Source organism: Panthera leo, chromosome A1 (genome assembly GCF_018350215.1).
Source record: "Panthera leo isolate Ple1 chromosome A1, P.leo_Ple1_pat1.1, whole genome shotgun sequence".
Classification (NCBI taxonomy): domain Eukaryota; kingdom Metazoa; phylum Chordata; class Mammalia; order Carnivora; family Felidae; genus Panthera; species Panthera leo.
The window spans coordinates 119,808,771-119,825,049 of NC_056679.1; the positions used below are offsets into that span (position 1 = coordinate 119,808,771).

At 41.9% G+C, this 16,279-nt stretch overlaps 1 protein-coding gene and 1 long non-coding RNA gene across 5 annotated transcripts in view; one reads left to right on the forward strand and one right to left on the reverse strand.

Annotated features, from left to right (window-relative positions):
• LOC122219724 overlaps positions 1–10,011 on the reverse strand; it is a 44,703-nt gene extending 34,692 nt beyond the window's left edge. The window contains exons 1-2 of one of the 3 annotated variants that reach the window (XR_006202534.1): positions 9,814–10,011; positions 829–1,011 (exon numbers count right to left, since the gene is read on the reverse strand). This is a non-coding gene — a long non-coding RNA (uncharacterized LOC122219724). The remainder of the gene's footprint in view (positions 1–828; positions 1,012–9,813) is intronic. The other 2 variants (XR_006202531.1, XR_006202530.1) reach the window with 2 other exon arrangements.
• Positions 1–16,279, forward strand: part of KCTD16 (potassium channel tetramerization domain containing 16) — a 259,237-nt gene that overhangs the window by 50,020 nt on the left and 192,938 nt on the right. The window contains exon 1 of one of the 2 annotated variants that reach the window (XR_006202527.1): positions 10,062–10,472. The exons of the other annotated variant lie outside the window; for it this stretch is intronic. The gene's annotated coding sequence lies outside the window, so the exon portion shown is untranslated. Of the gene's footprint in view, positions 1–10,061; positions 10,473–16,279 lie in introns of those variants that run through there. 2 annotated transcript variants of the gene reach the window in all.

Genomic DNA, 16,279 nt, shown 5'->3' on the forward strand with positions numbered 1-16,279 from the left:
CAGTTTTACAATTAATGTCTTATCTTTGAGTCTGTGTTTGCCTTGCTGAAAGAGATCATTATCCTGAGAAAATGTTCTATTCTATTGGAATTATTTCTTAAGTAACTATTAATACCGTTCTTATAAATGGATATAATTAACTCATAGACTGGCAGCTTTCTTTGAAATTCTCTTTTCTCCTTCCTGAGCTTATTCTAATCTCTGACTGTAACTTGTAAACATCTGTCTAGAATTGATGAAATGACCTCATTTGGGTCCCAATCAGCTCAGCAGCAGAGACTGTCATGCTTAGGAACTGAATGCCACTGATGTAGGGTAAAAATTAACAAACTAAAGTAAGTGTTGTAGAGGGAAAACCTCACAGGCAAATCCCTCTAAATATTCCCTTTATACAGAGTTGGGACTTTAGGAGAAAAACGTTAAAAGAAATGATTGCTAGAGTAATAACTTATACAAGTGATTAAAACACTCAATATACTGAAAGGAGAGTGTTTTCTTAGAAGATTAATTTGAAAAATAATGTGCCAGAGGCTCCCCTTAAGTGTCCTGAAGTCTTCCTACTCCTGTCTGCTTCTACTCCTGTCTGCTTCTACAAAAGGGTAGAGTTTGACCCAGCATATTACCTCACTCTCTGTGTCTCTCTACAGAAGTTATTTCATCCAGAGATTTCAAAGTGTCTTTACAAATGTAAATTAACAAGCCTCATCACTTCTCTCCATAGAGATGGTTCATTTAAGTAACATAGAAATTTACCAAAATGGCTTACTCAAGGTCACTTGAGAAATCCTTTGTGTAATCTGGAAATGGATATTCAAAGTGTAAAAATACCTTGCAGCCTCATTGCAGATCCAGACTTCTGTATCCCTTGGCAAGTACCACTGGAGGGTTGAATAATCTTCCTTTATCTTTACAGTGAGGCTCCAATCACTTGGTCTTTTCTCAACCTCGCGAGGTTCTCACAAACCTGGAAATCCAGAAGTCAGCCATTCTCTTTCTTATCTATTCCCAAAGCTAAGTGAGGAGAGAATATGACTATTTTTTAAAGATTTTTATGAATTATTTTGATTAAATAAGTACTTGACTATATATATATATATATTTATATAATAAAATATAAAATATATTTTTATATATAAATAAAATATAAAATATAAAAAAATAAAAGATTTTTATGAATTATTTTGATTAAATAAGTACTTGACTATATATATATATATATATATATTTTTTTTTTTTTTTTTTTTTTTTTTTTTTTTTTTTTTTTTTTTTCCCTCCCAAACTCTTCTATTGATCCAGTGAACAAATGTTTGTTAATCACTTATTTTGTTGCCTCTCACTATCCTGGACACAGGGAACAGTACAATTTCCTCCCTTCATGGGAAAGACGAACAATAAGCAAGAAACAGATACATCTTGGTCAAGTGCTGGAAAGATGATAAACATGAGGAGCTGGGTGAACTGAGTAGGTGTGGGTGGACCAGGGAAGGCCCCCCTCCAATCAAAACTCTTTTTGCTTTCCCTCTATGGGGGATGGACCCATAGGAAGATTGGACCATTGGAAGATGACTGAAGCTTAGAGCACTGGAGTGAACAGCAGGAAATGTGGCTTTGGAGGAAGGGCAGAGTGTGTGGGCCATGGGAAAGAGTATGGATTGTATTCCGACAACAGTGATCAACCCATGATGGGTTTGAAGCAGATTAGTAACATGATCTATGTTTTCATTAAAAAAAATTTAAATTTTATGTTAGCGGTAGAGTGCAAGCCGGGGAAAGGGGCAGAGGGAGAGAGAGAGAAAGAATCCAAAGCAGGCTCCACACCAATGGGGAACTCAATCCCATGACCCTGGGGTCATGACCTGAACCAAAACCAAGAGTGGGATGCTCAATCAACTGGGCCATCCAGGTTTCCCTCCTCTGAAATATTTTTATCTGTCTCTACACATGTAATGTGAATCTTGTAAAGATTCACCAGACAGGCCAGGCTTTCTCATACCTTATAACTATTGAGGAAATATGCGTAGGAAACTGTTCTTCCCCCTTTAATCCTTACTGCACCAAGTTCCCCAAATGCTCATGGATGCAAAGTAGAACATTATTTTACAAGGGACAGACCTAGCTGCTTCTGTGGAGCTGATTCACCAGTTCTTACACTATGGATTAGCTGGTCTTCTTGCCCTTTTCACTGAGGAACCTGCAGTGTTCTTTTGTCTCATCTGCTCTCCCTCCCTGTGACCCTTACAGCACAAGGCACAGACCTATGCATGACCTTTATCACTTGTATTGTCATTAAATGTTACCTTACCCTGATCTTCTGTTTGTGAGCTCTTTGAGGGCTGGGAATTAATCTTACTCACCTTTGTATTTCCAGTCATAATCACAGAGCCAGGTCCAGGTGCTCCAAAAAGGACAGGCAGGAGAGTGAACAGTGTGGTGAGAATATAATGGATTATCCCAGATTGGAACACATTTGAGTGAAAAGTGATGTGATGAATGATTATGCTGGATGACAGTGTAAGGTTGGACTGGACCTGTTGAACTGGGATCTATGGTAACTTTTATAACTACTGCAATGACTTATGGGTGAAAGTGTGAACTCTAGGGGGCGCCTGGGTGGCTCAGTCGGTTAAGCACCCGATTCCTGATTTTGGCTCAGGTCATGATCCCACAGTTTGTGAGATGAAGTCCTAAGCTCAGAGCCTGCTTGGGATTCTCTCTTTCCCTCCCTCTCTCTGCCCAGCCTCAACTCGCCCACACGCTCTGTCCCTTTGTGCCTATTCCCTGCTCGAGCTCTCTCAAAATAAATAAATTTAAAAATAAAAAAAAAAAAAGTGTTAACTCTACAATTCTAGAGGTCTTTTCTGAGGTGCTAGTACTCCACTTGCCCTGGCTGGTTTAGACCAACGGTTCTCAAATGGGTCTCACAGGAGACATAATAGTATAGGAAGCGTTTGTAGGTGGCAAGGGCATCCAGATTAAATGACATAGATTTCCACTTTCATAATGTAATTCCATGCTCAATTCTGCTTTAGCTTTTCTAATTATTACATAGGTGATCTCTCAGTTTTGTGGCAGATTATCTTTAACCCCCTCAAGTCCCTGCTAATCTTACTTTTTTAATGAAAACTGAACAAGCCTCAGGATCAGAGCTTTTGAACAGGAAATGGTATTTGTTTGGAATTTAATGTTATTTTGTTAATTATATTCATTTTGTGGTTTCCTTTTCTTTATGGAAAATAATGATCATTTTCCGGATAGGATGAGAATATAAAATTTCATTCTTCAGTGAATCTTTGGAAGTAAAAAGTACAAGATTTAAATATATACGATAAAGGTCATACACAAATTTTGGCAAAAACCATGGAGCTGATGTAAAATGACTTAACATTTGGGAAACTAGATTAGACCAATGATTCCTAGCCTTGTTTCTGAGCCTACCTTTAAGGTGCACATTTACTGAAAAATAGTGATATGAAATTAATATAAATTAATGTAATTTAGGAAAATAAATATGCCATGTATATTTCTATTTTTATTTATTTTTACAATATTTTTCTCATTATAAGGATTAGGCATGTTTATTTTTGGAATATAGGTCCCAGAAAATACATAATGGCATAAAAATTAAAAAATGCATAATGGCATAAAATAAAAAATACATAATGGCATAAAGATAAAGAACTCAGAACAGTATACTATAGGGACAAACACATTTAAGATGTGAGTTGTTTTCTTTCTTGCTTGATTTTTTTTGTTGTACTTTTTGGAAACTGATGAGATGATTTTGAATCTCAAAATGTTAATATGTATGTAAATCTGAATTTACATAAGAGAAATGAAAGGGTTATGGTTTTGTTTATTAAAAACAATTAACAATAGAATGACTTTAAGTATCAAACCTTCCCCTGTGTACTTAAAAGTTTCATTTACTCAAAATTTATATACATATAATATTAAGCACAATACTTGTCAAGCAATTTAACACATACCTTTAATAAATAAAATTTCATACAATTTCAATTATAATGAGATGAGTGAAGGTTCCTTTTGGAAATCATGCACTTAAACCCTGGCTTTTCTTACTTGCCAGAAACATACATTTTTCAGTTCTTTGCAAACTTACCTTCCTACTAATGGAAGGATAAAAACATGCCAAATTGAGCTGTATTTTAATTTTCAGTGAAAGGAAATGGCTTTGGCCCTACTGCCATACCAAGCCAACAGGTGTAGGAAAATAATTAACCGCTCATACACATGGTACTCGTATTGGAAATGTCTATTTATAATTTTTTTCCCCAAAGCAGAACATTAACATGATGTAATATTATTACCTTAATCCCAAGCAACCAGCAACAATAATAACCACTCCACACCAATATTGGAACCTGGTGTTCCAATGAAAGTTTCATTTTCCTCTCCCTCACTAAGCATTTCTCTACTGAGAAGAATGACAACTCCATTACTTGATTTTGATGTTCTAAGGTGAGAGAGGTTTACATTATAGGATCTTGTTATAGTACTTTGTCAGGAAATGTGATGGAGCTAAGAGGACAACCCATCATCTTGAAATAAACTCCAGTGGTTCATTCCACCTGGCTCCACTCAAATACTAACAATTCTCAAGACTATAGTCTCCAGGAAGGCTAGAAATCCATGAGGTTCGCTGTATCTTCTGTGCCTGAAACAGTGCTCGGTTCCTAAAGGACCCTTCAGTGTTGTTGAATGAATGAGCCATCATTATAATAGCAGCTATTTCTAAATACCCAAGATGTTTTTAGATTTACCCAAGACGTGGGTGTCTGGGTGGCTTGGTGGGTGATGCATCCAACTCTTGATTTTGGCTCAGGTCATGATCTCCTGGTTTGTAAGTTCAAGCCCTGTGTTGGGCTCTGTGCTGACAGCGAGGAGACTGTTGGGGATTCTCTCTCTTCTATCTCTGCCCCTCCCCTGCTCATACGCACACATACACACTCTCTCTCAAAATAAATAGGTGGGCTTAAAAAAAAAGTTTAAATACCCAAGATGCAATAGGTGCTATTATTTACTGTACCAACTCCAGTTCTAGTAACAGCTAAACCTGTAGTGGATTATTATCTGCGTTGTCTCATTGAGGAAACAGGCTCAGAAATGTTAATATGCCAAGTTCATACAGTGAAGGGATTAGGATTCAAAGCTAAATATGTCTGATGCCAATGCTTCCGTTTTTTTCTCCTACAGAATGGAAAGTGTTATATGACCTCAAAAAGGGTGTCATACATAAAAATGAAAACTCCAATGGTGCAGATTCAATTTCTTTTGGGTGATCTAGTAACATTATCCAAAAAAAAAAAAAAAAAAAAAAAAGAATCCATGTTTGTTTCTGGGATTTTCCCATTGGCTTGCCTCTGAAGGGCTGGGACGAACCTTTGGTAAGTGACGGTTATTAACACGTTTAGGCTCTGTTAAGAAAAAAAAAAAACAGCATATGTGTATGTATGAGTAATATGTATATGTGTGTCAGTCCATTTTTTTCAATCTTTTGTTGCTGCCTAATCTCTCTTCAGCAACCTGGCAGCTGGGGATTGCTAAAGGGCTCAGACTTCATATTAAGTATCAAGTCAGGGGCATCTTGACTTGATACTTCCTTCCTACCCATTGCCTCTCATCAGCAGCTGGGCCACCTTTTGAGGTGACTGGGCAGCCATGGCCTGAGAGAGCCCAGGTTCCCTGCAGAAGGGAGCAGAGGGCAGTGCAAAATAGCCCTCCAGGAGACGAGAACATCAAAAAGATTTGTTCACCAGAGTTTGCAGTTCCCTGCAGTTTTATAAATAATTCACTTGGGTAATGTTTTATCAAGAACGGCACAATTGTCTCAAAAGCCTGAGAATCTGATGGGCTTAAAAAAAATTCTTAATCGAAAAACATCAAGGCTTTGACTAGATACCTTTATCCTTTTTTCCTTCTTGGAAAAAAAAACCCGTAACACGCAAATGAGTTTGTTGTAATTGCCCACCTAGTGTGTAAAATTTCGGCTTCAGTGTCACGCTTAACAGGGAATGTGCATAAGTACATGAAGCCAGCCGAGCATTCAAGGTTTCTATTTGTTGTTTTTCTTTACCAGCCAGCAGTTGGACACTGTGCTCGTCTTCAGGAAGAAGTCATTAAATCAATTCTTTATTTAACCTCTTTGCTGACTTATGTTCCCTGTCCTATGATGAAGGTATTTTAGTCCACGTGCTCCTTATTAAGCATGAATTCCCCTCATAGTGTTTTAATCCACTGGTTTGCATTTCTGGACATACATCCCTTGCATGAACTAATAGTAAAATCTATTTCTCTGGTCACAAGGTGAAATAGGCAAGAATACGTGAATGATTCATGAAACTCCATCATTGCTCAGGAGAGATTCTAAGTTATTTGCCAAAGATGGTGACTCTTTAGAGAAGATGGATAGGATTGATTTAGTGGTAAAAGTGTGGGATCTGGGTCAGATGACCTAGTTTGTAGCTAAGCTACACCACATGTGAACTGTGTGACCCTGACCACCCTCTTTAACTCTCTGTGTCTCAGCTTCCCTGCCTATTAACTGTAGATAATAATTATTCCTACCTAAGAAAGTTTCTGTGAGGATTAAGCAAGTTAATAAATGGAAGGCACTCAGGGCAGGGCTAGAGCAGAGGATGTACTTTGTAAATGTAGCTGCTCTGAGTCATTTTGTCTCAACACACTTTCTGGGTGAAGCTCTTCCTCCTGACATATAGCAAATGTTAATTAAATAAGTGCACACATGTTTCCTGGAGTTTCCACCCTGAAGCTGTGGACATATCGGCTTTTATGTTTTTCATTCTGCTTTCCATCACTAGGTTAAATTTAATGGATCAGTGCTGTCCTTTTGTACCCTAGATTTTCCATATAAGATTCCCACAGAAGGATGCACATGACCAGTGGACGGGGGAAAACAAAGAGGAGGCAAAACAAAGAGGCAGTCTATCAAATTAGCTGCCATTCTTTTCCTCCAGTGACAAATCTATAGTGATCAATTTGAGCTGCAAAGACTTTAAGCTTTTACTTTTTCTGCTTCTCAACAGATAATCTCTTTGAATTGTTAAAAGATAAACTGAGGCCTATTAAAATTTTTAAAAGTTGATTTGAACAAAAATCAATTTGAATCAGGCAGCATGTAATCTGGCAGATAGAGAGGAGCTCCAAGGAGTTGCACACAATGAAAGACTTTTATAAGCAGAAGGGAGCAGGAACAAGGAAGTTATACTAGGCAAAAGAACAGGTTGGTAATTGCAAGGTTACCTTCCTTTAGGGGACAGCAGAGGCCTATCAGGCAGATTACTTAACTAGTACTGACAGGATGATTCTTTTTTGAGTAAAGATTCCGTTTTACAGAAAGCCAAAATTGTAATTAGGTCTTGCTTTGGTGGTATTAAGCTTAGCATAGGCAGCTCCATTTTGGGCAGACCTGTTGCCTTGTTTTCAACAATTCCCCTCATTTTACTGGACTCTCTGCCTACCTGAGAGAGGTCTTTAAAATTTAAGGCATGAGTGCCACTCTCAGCTAACTCTGGGGTTCTCACAGTTTTTGCTGAATCTCTGTGTGATAATCACAGGTCACAAGTTCAGATTCACATGTTTTTAGTAAGTTTTTAATTTTAATTCCAATATGGTGAACACACAGTGTTATTTTAGTTTCAGGTGTCCAATACAGTGATTCAACAATTCCATACGTCACCCAGTGCTCATCATGACAAGTACACTCCTTAATTTCCATCACCTATTTAACCTATCCCCCCCCCCCCCATCCACCTCCCCTCTAGTAACCATCAGTTTGTTCTCTATAGTTAAACATCTGGGTCTTAATTTGTCTCTTTCTATCCTTTTTTCCTTTGCTCATTTGTAAGTTCAGATTCTTTTAGTTGGTCATTATCTTTGTTACTTTTCCAACATTCTATTCATCAGGAGATCTTTTGTTTGTGGGAGGTTGGCTGTGAACATGCATTTTGAGAGAATTTAGTGCACCAACAAGACTTATGATTATTATAAGCAGGATAACTTCCAATGTTTGGAATGCACTTTGGAGGCTTGGTCTCCAAGACCCAAACCAATGAGAATCAAATAAGTAAAGGAAGTTCCCATAGAAGGCATCACTTTCTTAAGCCAACTGGCTTATTCATTGATCTCACGTAGCTGGGTCCCAACTTCCCCAGAGATGTTAATCCAAGTGCAGGTGGTATTTGCCATAGCATAAACACCTTCTTCCTCAGCTAAAATATAATTAAAGACTTATACTATTATGAGAACAAGTTTGGTCAGAGAGTCTAGGGATTTTGTTGGGCAACCACTGCTTTGCCAGCAGATTCGGGGATAAGTGCAAGAATTAAGGAACAATGTCTTCCCATGCATTTACAAAGAAGAAAAGCAAGGCGCAAAAAGGCAGAAGAATAAAGATTTCATACTGGGGATGAACATTTTGATCCGTGATCTTGGGAAAGCTGCCCACCTCAAGATGCCGTCTGCTTCTGGGGAGAAACCTCCCTAGTCAATTTTAATTTTAGATTTCCAGCTGGTGTACAGTTCCAAGAGTCTGAAAAAACCCTTTTTAATTGGGATATATGAACCTAAAGTTCAAGTCCCTGAAGTTTGGCTGCTATTTGGGTAGTGAGAAGAACCTGGTATCATCCCTTCCAAGGACATTCAAGGGCGGTCTTTGTTCTTCATAATTCCAAACCAGAAGGGTGGGAGAGAATTTAGAAACGTTAGTTTTTGAAAAGTCATAACCAGATATTTGAGGAAACTAGAGGAATTCAGCATCCAATTCACTTTACAGGTATGGAACACACCTCAAAGACAATTAGCAAGATTAGAATTTAAATACAGACAAAGGTCCAAAGGTAATTTCTCTCTCTATAATCAACCTCATTTTACCAAAGATAATCACAGTAAAGCTAATTTGTTTGCATTAAACTTGGTGTGGTATTATTTACCTAAGTCCAACAAGAATTCCTTTTTAAGAAATCTCAGACTGAACTCTTAAAGCCTTTTGAGGCTAGGAAATCAAGCCCAGGACTTGCCATCAGATGTGTCATCAGACTTTGCCTGTAATACCTATAGATTTGGGTGAATTCTTCCCTTTTTGAGGTTCCACAGTTATCTTGTTTCCTGGGCCTGCCAGGACATCACCTTTTTTACTTTCCTGGTAAGGCAGCTGGGAACCATTGTAAGCAAGGTCTTTCCAAGGGGCTTCATTAGCTCCATAAAGTAAACCTTAGTTCCTTAAAGCTGTGGCCCTATCTGAGTCTATGTACGTTCTCAAATATGACATTCCAGCGAAGGCCTTGGCAACATAACCAATGTTTCCAATTGTGTCCTGTTACAAGGAGAACAGTATGAAAGAGACTATCCTCCCAAGATCCAGAGTCACTCTCAAAGATAACCAAAACAGACAATTCCCCCTAAGAACCAGCAGGAGTTGGTGGGACCCTAAAAAAGAAAGCAGGGCAACCTACATTTCTGCCCAGGCATATTTTGGAGGACCCCAATCTGACGATTGTCAACCTAAGTTGGTAGGACACAAAATGAGACAAACAAGAAGGGAGTAGCTGTCCCTGGGAAAGGACCAACTAATGGTACCCGAGAGCAAATTCATGAGTCACAATTCAAAGACCTAATTGTTACAAATGTTTTTGTTTTTGTTGTGTTTGTTTGTTTGTTTGTTTGTTTCTTGCCAATCTGAATTTGGAAAGGAAGAGGCAAGGACATTTTACCTTCCTCTATCGACCAGGCACCACAGATAGAGATAGGAGAGCCCACTTTGGTACGAATGCTTACCCTTTAGGTGGCCTCGGCCAGTTTTCCCAGAATGCCCCTGCCGGCCGCCGAGAGAGCACGATGCCCCAGCGTTCTCGTCCTGGTCACCAGATACGTCAGAGGAGGACCAATATCCCCTTTCCCTCACGGTGAAGGCTCGGCTGGGACGCCTTTGTCTGGAGGGCACCGCGCAGGTGCACGAGCTGCTCCCGGACAGAAGAGCTCCCGCGAGGCCACGGTAACGCGAGATGGTCTTTGTGGAGCTTCAGCTGCTCGTGCAGCCTTCCAGCCGAAGGGCTCGCCGCCCGCCACCCGCCGACCCGCCCCGGCCCCGCAACCGGGCGGTTTTTACAGCGGACGCCGAACAACCCGAACTCAGTCCCCCTTCACAGTCGGACCCGGTCCGGTTTCTAAGCCGGAACCAGTCCGGCCCCGAACTTCTTCCGGTTTTGAAGTCGGACTAAGTCTGCCGTGGGACCCGGCCTGGTTTCGAAGTCAGACCCAGTCCGACTCCGGCCGGCTTGTGGGTCCAGTCAGGAAGAAGAAATGTTCCAGGAACGCTTGAGAGCTTCTCACGTAAAAGCTGCTGGGATCTCACAGGGGCGTCCCAACCACCTCCTGAGGCAGCGAGAAGCAGCGAGCTCAAGGATCCTGTTGCTGGAACTCAGGGGGCTCAGCAGGTACCTGGGCCTGGTTGCTCAAGCTCAGGGGGCTCAGCAGGTGCCTGGGTCTGGTTGCTTGAGCTCAGGGGGCTCAGCAGGTACCTGGGTCTGGTTGTTCCAGCTCAAAGGGAGTAGCAGGTACCTGGGTCTGGTTGCTGGAGCTCATCGGGCTCAGCAGGTGCCCTGGTCTGGTTGTTTGAGCTCAGGGGGCTCAGCAGGTACCTGGGTCTGGTTGCTGGAGCTCAAGGGGCTCAGCAGGTACCTTCCTGGGTCTGGTTACTCGAGCTTAGGGGGCTCAGCAGGTACCTGGGTCTGGTTGCTGGAGCTCAGGGGGCTCAGCAGGTACCTGGGTCTGGTTGCTCGAGCTCAGGGGGCTCAGCAGGTACCTGGGTCTGCTTGCTCCAGCTCAAAGGGAGTAGCAGGTACCTGGGTCTGGTTGCTGGAGCTCAAGGGGCTCAGCAGGTACCTGGGTCTAGTTGCTCAAGCTCAGGGGACTCAGCAGGTACCTACCTGGGTCTGGTTGCTCGAGCTCAAGGGACTCAGCAGGTACCTACCTGGGTCTGGTTGCTTGGGCTCAGGGGGCTCAGCAGGTACCTACCTGGGTCTGGTTGCTGGAGCTCAAGGGGCTCAGCAGACACCTTCCTGGTCTGGTTACTCGAGCTTAGGGGGCTCAGCAGCTACCTGGGTCTGGTTGCTCCAGCTCAAAGGGAGTAGCAGGTACCTGGGTCTGGTTGCTGGAACTCAAGGGGCTCAGCAGGTGCCCTGGTCTGGTTGCTCGAGCTCAGGGGGCTCAGCAGGTACCTGGGTCTAGTTGCTCGAGCTCAGGGGGCTCAGCAGGTACCTATCTGGGTCTGGTTGCTGGAGCTCAGGGGGGCTCAGCAGGTACCTGGGTCTGGTTGCTCGAGCTCAGGGGGCTCAGCAGGTACCTGGGTCTGGTTGCTCGAGCTCAGGGGGCTCAGCAGGTACCTGGGTCTGGTTGTTCCAGCTCAAGGGGCTCAGCAGGTACCTGGGTCTAGTTGCTCGAGCTCAGGGGGCTCAGCAGGTACCTGGGTCTGGTTGCTTGAGCTCAGGGGGCTCAGCAGGTACCTGGGTTTGTTTGCTCGAGCTCAAGGGACTCAGCAGATACCTACCTGGGTCTGGTTGCTTGGGCTCAGGGGGCTCAGCAGGTACCTGGGTCTGGTTGCAGGAGCTCAAGGGGCTCAGCAGGTACCCTGGTCTGATTGCTTGAGCTCAAGGGCCTAGCAAGTTCCTACCTGGGTCTGGTTGCTCCAGCTAGGGGCTCAGCAGGTACCTGGGTCTGGTTGCTGGAGCTCAAGGGACTCAGCAGATACCTATCTGGGTCTGGTTGCTTGGGCTCAGGGGGCTCAGCAGGTACCTGGGTCTGGTTGCTGGAGCTCAAGGGGCTCAGCAAGTTCCTACCTGGGTCTGGTTGCTGGAGCTCAAGGGGCTCAGCAGGTACCTACCTGGGTCTTGTTGCTCCAGCTCAGGGGGCTCAGCAGGTACCCGGGTTTGGTTGCTGAACCTCTAGGGGAGCAGCAGGTACCTACCTCAGTCTGGTTGCTCCTGGTTCCCTCTTCCATCGCCAGGACTGTGAAAACATAAACATGAGGCATATTACAATTTCAAGACGTTATGTGGACAAAAATGGATTCGGATCCAGCAACATCCAATCTAGCAGATCGAAAGGAGCTCCAAGGAGCTGTACAGAATGAAAGACATTTACAGCCAGAGGGGAGCAGGAACGAAGAGGTTACACTACTAGACAAAAAGGCAGGTTAGTTGTTGGAAGGTTACCTTCCTTTAGGGGATGGAGGGGTCTATCTGGCAGAATAAGTAACTAGTGCTGATCGGGAAATTCTTCTTCTTTTGTTTATTTATTTAATTTGAGAGAGAGAGAGAACATGGAGCAGGGGAGGGACAGAGACAGAGGGGAGTCCCAAGCAGGCTCCGCACTGCCAGCATGGATACCCATGCAGGGCTTGAACCCATGATCCATGAGATCATGATCCTATCGGATACCAAGATATCCTATTGGGATAGGATACCAAGGTATCCTATTGATACCAAGAGTCAGATGCTCAGGGAACTGAGCCACCCACGTGCTGCTGATGAGGGGATTCCTGATTGGTTTAAGATTCCTCTTCTGGGAGAGCAGGAACTATAATTAAATTACGCTTTGGTTTGGTGGTATGGGGCTTAACATAAAGGACTCTATTTTGGCCCTGTTGTCTTTTTTTTTTTTTTTTTTTTTTTTTTTTTTTTTTAACAATACTGCAAAAGCACCACTTGCAAAACTTATCTGCAGGCTTGTTAAGGTAATTTATTAAAATTAAAAGAGGCAATTAGTTATTTTAAGCCACATGGGAATTTTAAGGAAAAGGTTAAGATTTTGAAGAGCTAGAATTTCTGAACTTTTTCTCCTCTTCTTTTTTTTCTTTCTCTTCTTCTCCTTCCCTTTTCCTCTCTTTCCCTCCTCCTCTCTCTTCTTCTGCTCTTCCTTTCAGTGCAGCTCAGTGTGTGGCATTGGTGGCTGGAAGTCTTCAGTGAACCTAGGTATGTAAGAACAAGGTAGTTTGGCTATATTAAAGCTTACTGTGAATGGGGCAATCAATAGTTGGAAAAGTAGGTATAGGATAGATCCAAGAAAGCTTGAGATGCTGTGCTAATGCATAGTAACCCAGAGTCACTGAGGATGAGGAGGCAGAGGGAATGAGATGCATAATGTTTCTTATTACTCTGGACATGAGGTTATAGCCTAATCAGGTTTTCTCCAGAATCCACAAAAACTGGAGTGTCCTGGTTACTCTTGTAAAAATATTAAATGGGAAGAGTGGGCAGAAACAAGCTTTATGTGTTGCTGGGACTCACCTGTCTCTGAATTCAGCCTTCAAACTTCAGCAGAGTCGAAACGGTGGTGCGGGGCACCTCCAAGAGACAGCGAAGAAAATTCTGCCTTCCTGTTTCCTCCTTCAGATGATCTTCCTTTCTTATAACTAACGTCCCCCAACTCACTTCTGCTTTGATTTCTGTACTGAAAGTGTCCATCTTACCTTTAAGGCCTCTAGAATCAGAAGGTTTCTCTTTTTCTTTTGGACTTTCTTTTTTACAAGGAACTTTTAACAAAGTCCAGCAAAGCCGTGGTGCTCCTGAAAGCTTGCTTTGTTTAAATTGTATCCAGAATTATAATTTCTTTAACGGTGGCCATTCCTCTGGTATTGTGTATCACACTGAAAAAAGATATTTTGAAATTCTTTAACAGCATATTAAAATGCAAATCGGTCTTCCTATTAAAGATTTCTGGAAGTTCTCTGACAACACATTTAAATGCAAATTGCTGAAGTGTAGATGCTAAAATTAAAATTGGGAACAGAATACACCTCCGTGGAGGGGCTGGTGCTCTTAACAGCATAGAGGAAAGCAGTGCTCTAGGCCCCCTGTTTTGTAATCACACAGTCAGTAGGTGACCCACAGAATACACCTCCGTGGAGGGGCTGGTGCTCTTAACAGCATAGAGGAAAGCAGTGCTCTAGGCCCCCTGTTTTGTAATCACACAGTCAGTAGGTGACCCACCGAATCGGGACAATTCCAGAGGAGAACATTCCCACCTCTCAGTTGCTCCTCCTCTTGCATTTAATTCTGCAAAATGGATCTGAGCCGAGTAGGCTCATGGCAACCTAATACAATGCAGATTTTTTCCTCCTCTTGTGTCGTGTTGTCTGGAAAGGGGCAGGCAAAGCTCCTAACCCACTGGTATTATTTACTTTGCAACTCTGCCATGGTCTATTTACATCTTGTCTGAGATTTCTTCCCTTTCTTCTGCTCTTCCTAGAAGTGGATTGTTCTAGGAGGCAGGTCCCTATGGCAACGATACAAGCCAGTGCTTTTCCAATTCTGCTTTTGTGACACTGCAGGGTCCCTCTAATTATTCCAGGGGGGTGTCATGGGACTCTTAAAACAGAATTAGTTTTAATTCACTCTAAATTTAAAAATAAATATGTGTCATTCTGTGGTTTGGGGCCACTGGATGGTAAAGAATGTGGGCTGTGCGTAAGGATGATGATGAGAGTGAAATTAAATAATGATCTGTTCAAAACGACTTGAAAATTTAATGGTAGAGATTATTTCAGGATGATGTGGTTTCTTCAGAATAATGGAGAATAGACTCCTAGTCCTTTAAATGTGGCTCCCAGGTTGCTATTCTCATATAGGCTGGGCTAGGAGGAAAGCCTTTCTTGGCAAGGCTGAGCACTCTGTCTTCTGACATTGTTTTTCTTTTTTTAATTTTTTTAACATTTATTTATTTTTAAGACAGAGAGAGAGAGAGCATGAACAGGGGAGGGTCAGAGAAAGAGGGAGACACAGAATCTGAAACAGGCTCCAGGCTCTGAGCTGTCAGCACAGAGCCTGACGTGGGACTCGAACCCACAGACTGTGAGATCATGACCTGAGCTGAAGTCGGACGCTTAACCGACTGAGTCACCCAGGCGCCCCTTGACATTGTTTTTTCCAGGTGATGTGTCCTTCGGACTTTTTTAAGTAGTCCTGGGAAAATATCCTGGCTCAATAGGTCTCTTTGGTACTCTTTATTGGATCCTCTGTTTAAAAGTAATTTTTAGTTATACAAATACACATGAATACATTTTCCCTTAAAGGCTCTTTTTCTTAAACCCAGTACCCTCTCCTTGTTCTGGGAGTTAACTCCTGTTGTGAACTTAATAGGTACTCTTCAAAATGCTTACATATATATCTACAGATGATATGTAGCACTATTGTTAAACTATCGTTTAAAAGTCATTCTAGGGGTACCTGAGTGGCTCATTCGGGTTAAGTGTCTGACTTTGGCTTAGGTCATGATCTTGTGGTTTGTGAGTTCAAGCCCTGCATTGGACTCTGTGCTGACAGCTCAGAGCCTGGAGCCTGCTTCAGAGTCTATGTCTCCCTTTCTCTCTCTGCCGCACCACCCCCCCCGCCCCTGCTTGCACTCTGTGTCTCTCTCAAAAAATAAATAAACATTAAAAAATTTAAATATATATAAAAGTCTTTCTAAAATAAGATCTTTGTCTATCAGTGTGTCTTAGAGGATTGTCAGTTTTGATGTTTATAGCTTTAATTCATTTATTTGCTTTTAGTGTTACATAATTATATTATAGTTTATTTAACCAATTTCTTAATGGTATACATTTAGATTACTTGTAATTTTTCATTATTACAAATAATGCTGCAAGGATACAAATAATGCTGCAAGGAATATTTTTGCATTTGGCTCATATTAGGGTAGATACTGAGAAATGCAATTACTCTGAACCTACTTTTTCAAGGAATTTGCCCCTTTCTCTTAGTCTTCTGTATCAGCAGATATATCTAGAAACATTCCTTTTTGACTGGTAGGTTCTGGTTTCCTGAAAAGAGAGATTTTGTTCCCTGTTGAAACTCTTTTCCATAATCTGTGTGATTAAAAAAAATCACAATATTGCAAGAAATTACATCATAATGGCAGTCATATCCTGTGTTTTATCCACAGCGCAGATGACAGGGCATAAAGCGCAGCTCTGAGTGATGGAGTTAATATCATTGATTCATTGCTGCTACGTGTCCATAGATTCTGTATTCTTCTCAAAGGGTCAAAAGCTCCCTATCAGTTTTTCCCCTAAGTATGTCATTTCTCTTTGAAAAGTTTGCCATAGAACAGAAATAATAATTCTCAATTGTATAGTTCTTTGTATTCTTTGGTGGGCCTCATAATCTGGAAATAGTGAAATATCTGGTGAATTCAGAGAGTGTAGATAGCTCAAAGTTGGTAATGATGGCGATGATGATGATAGTGC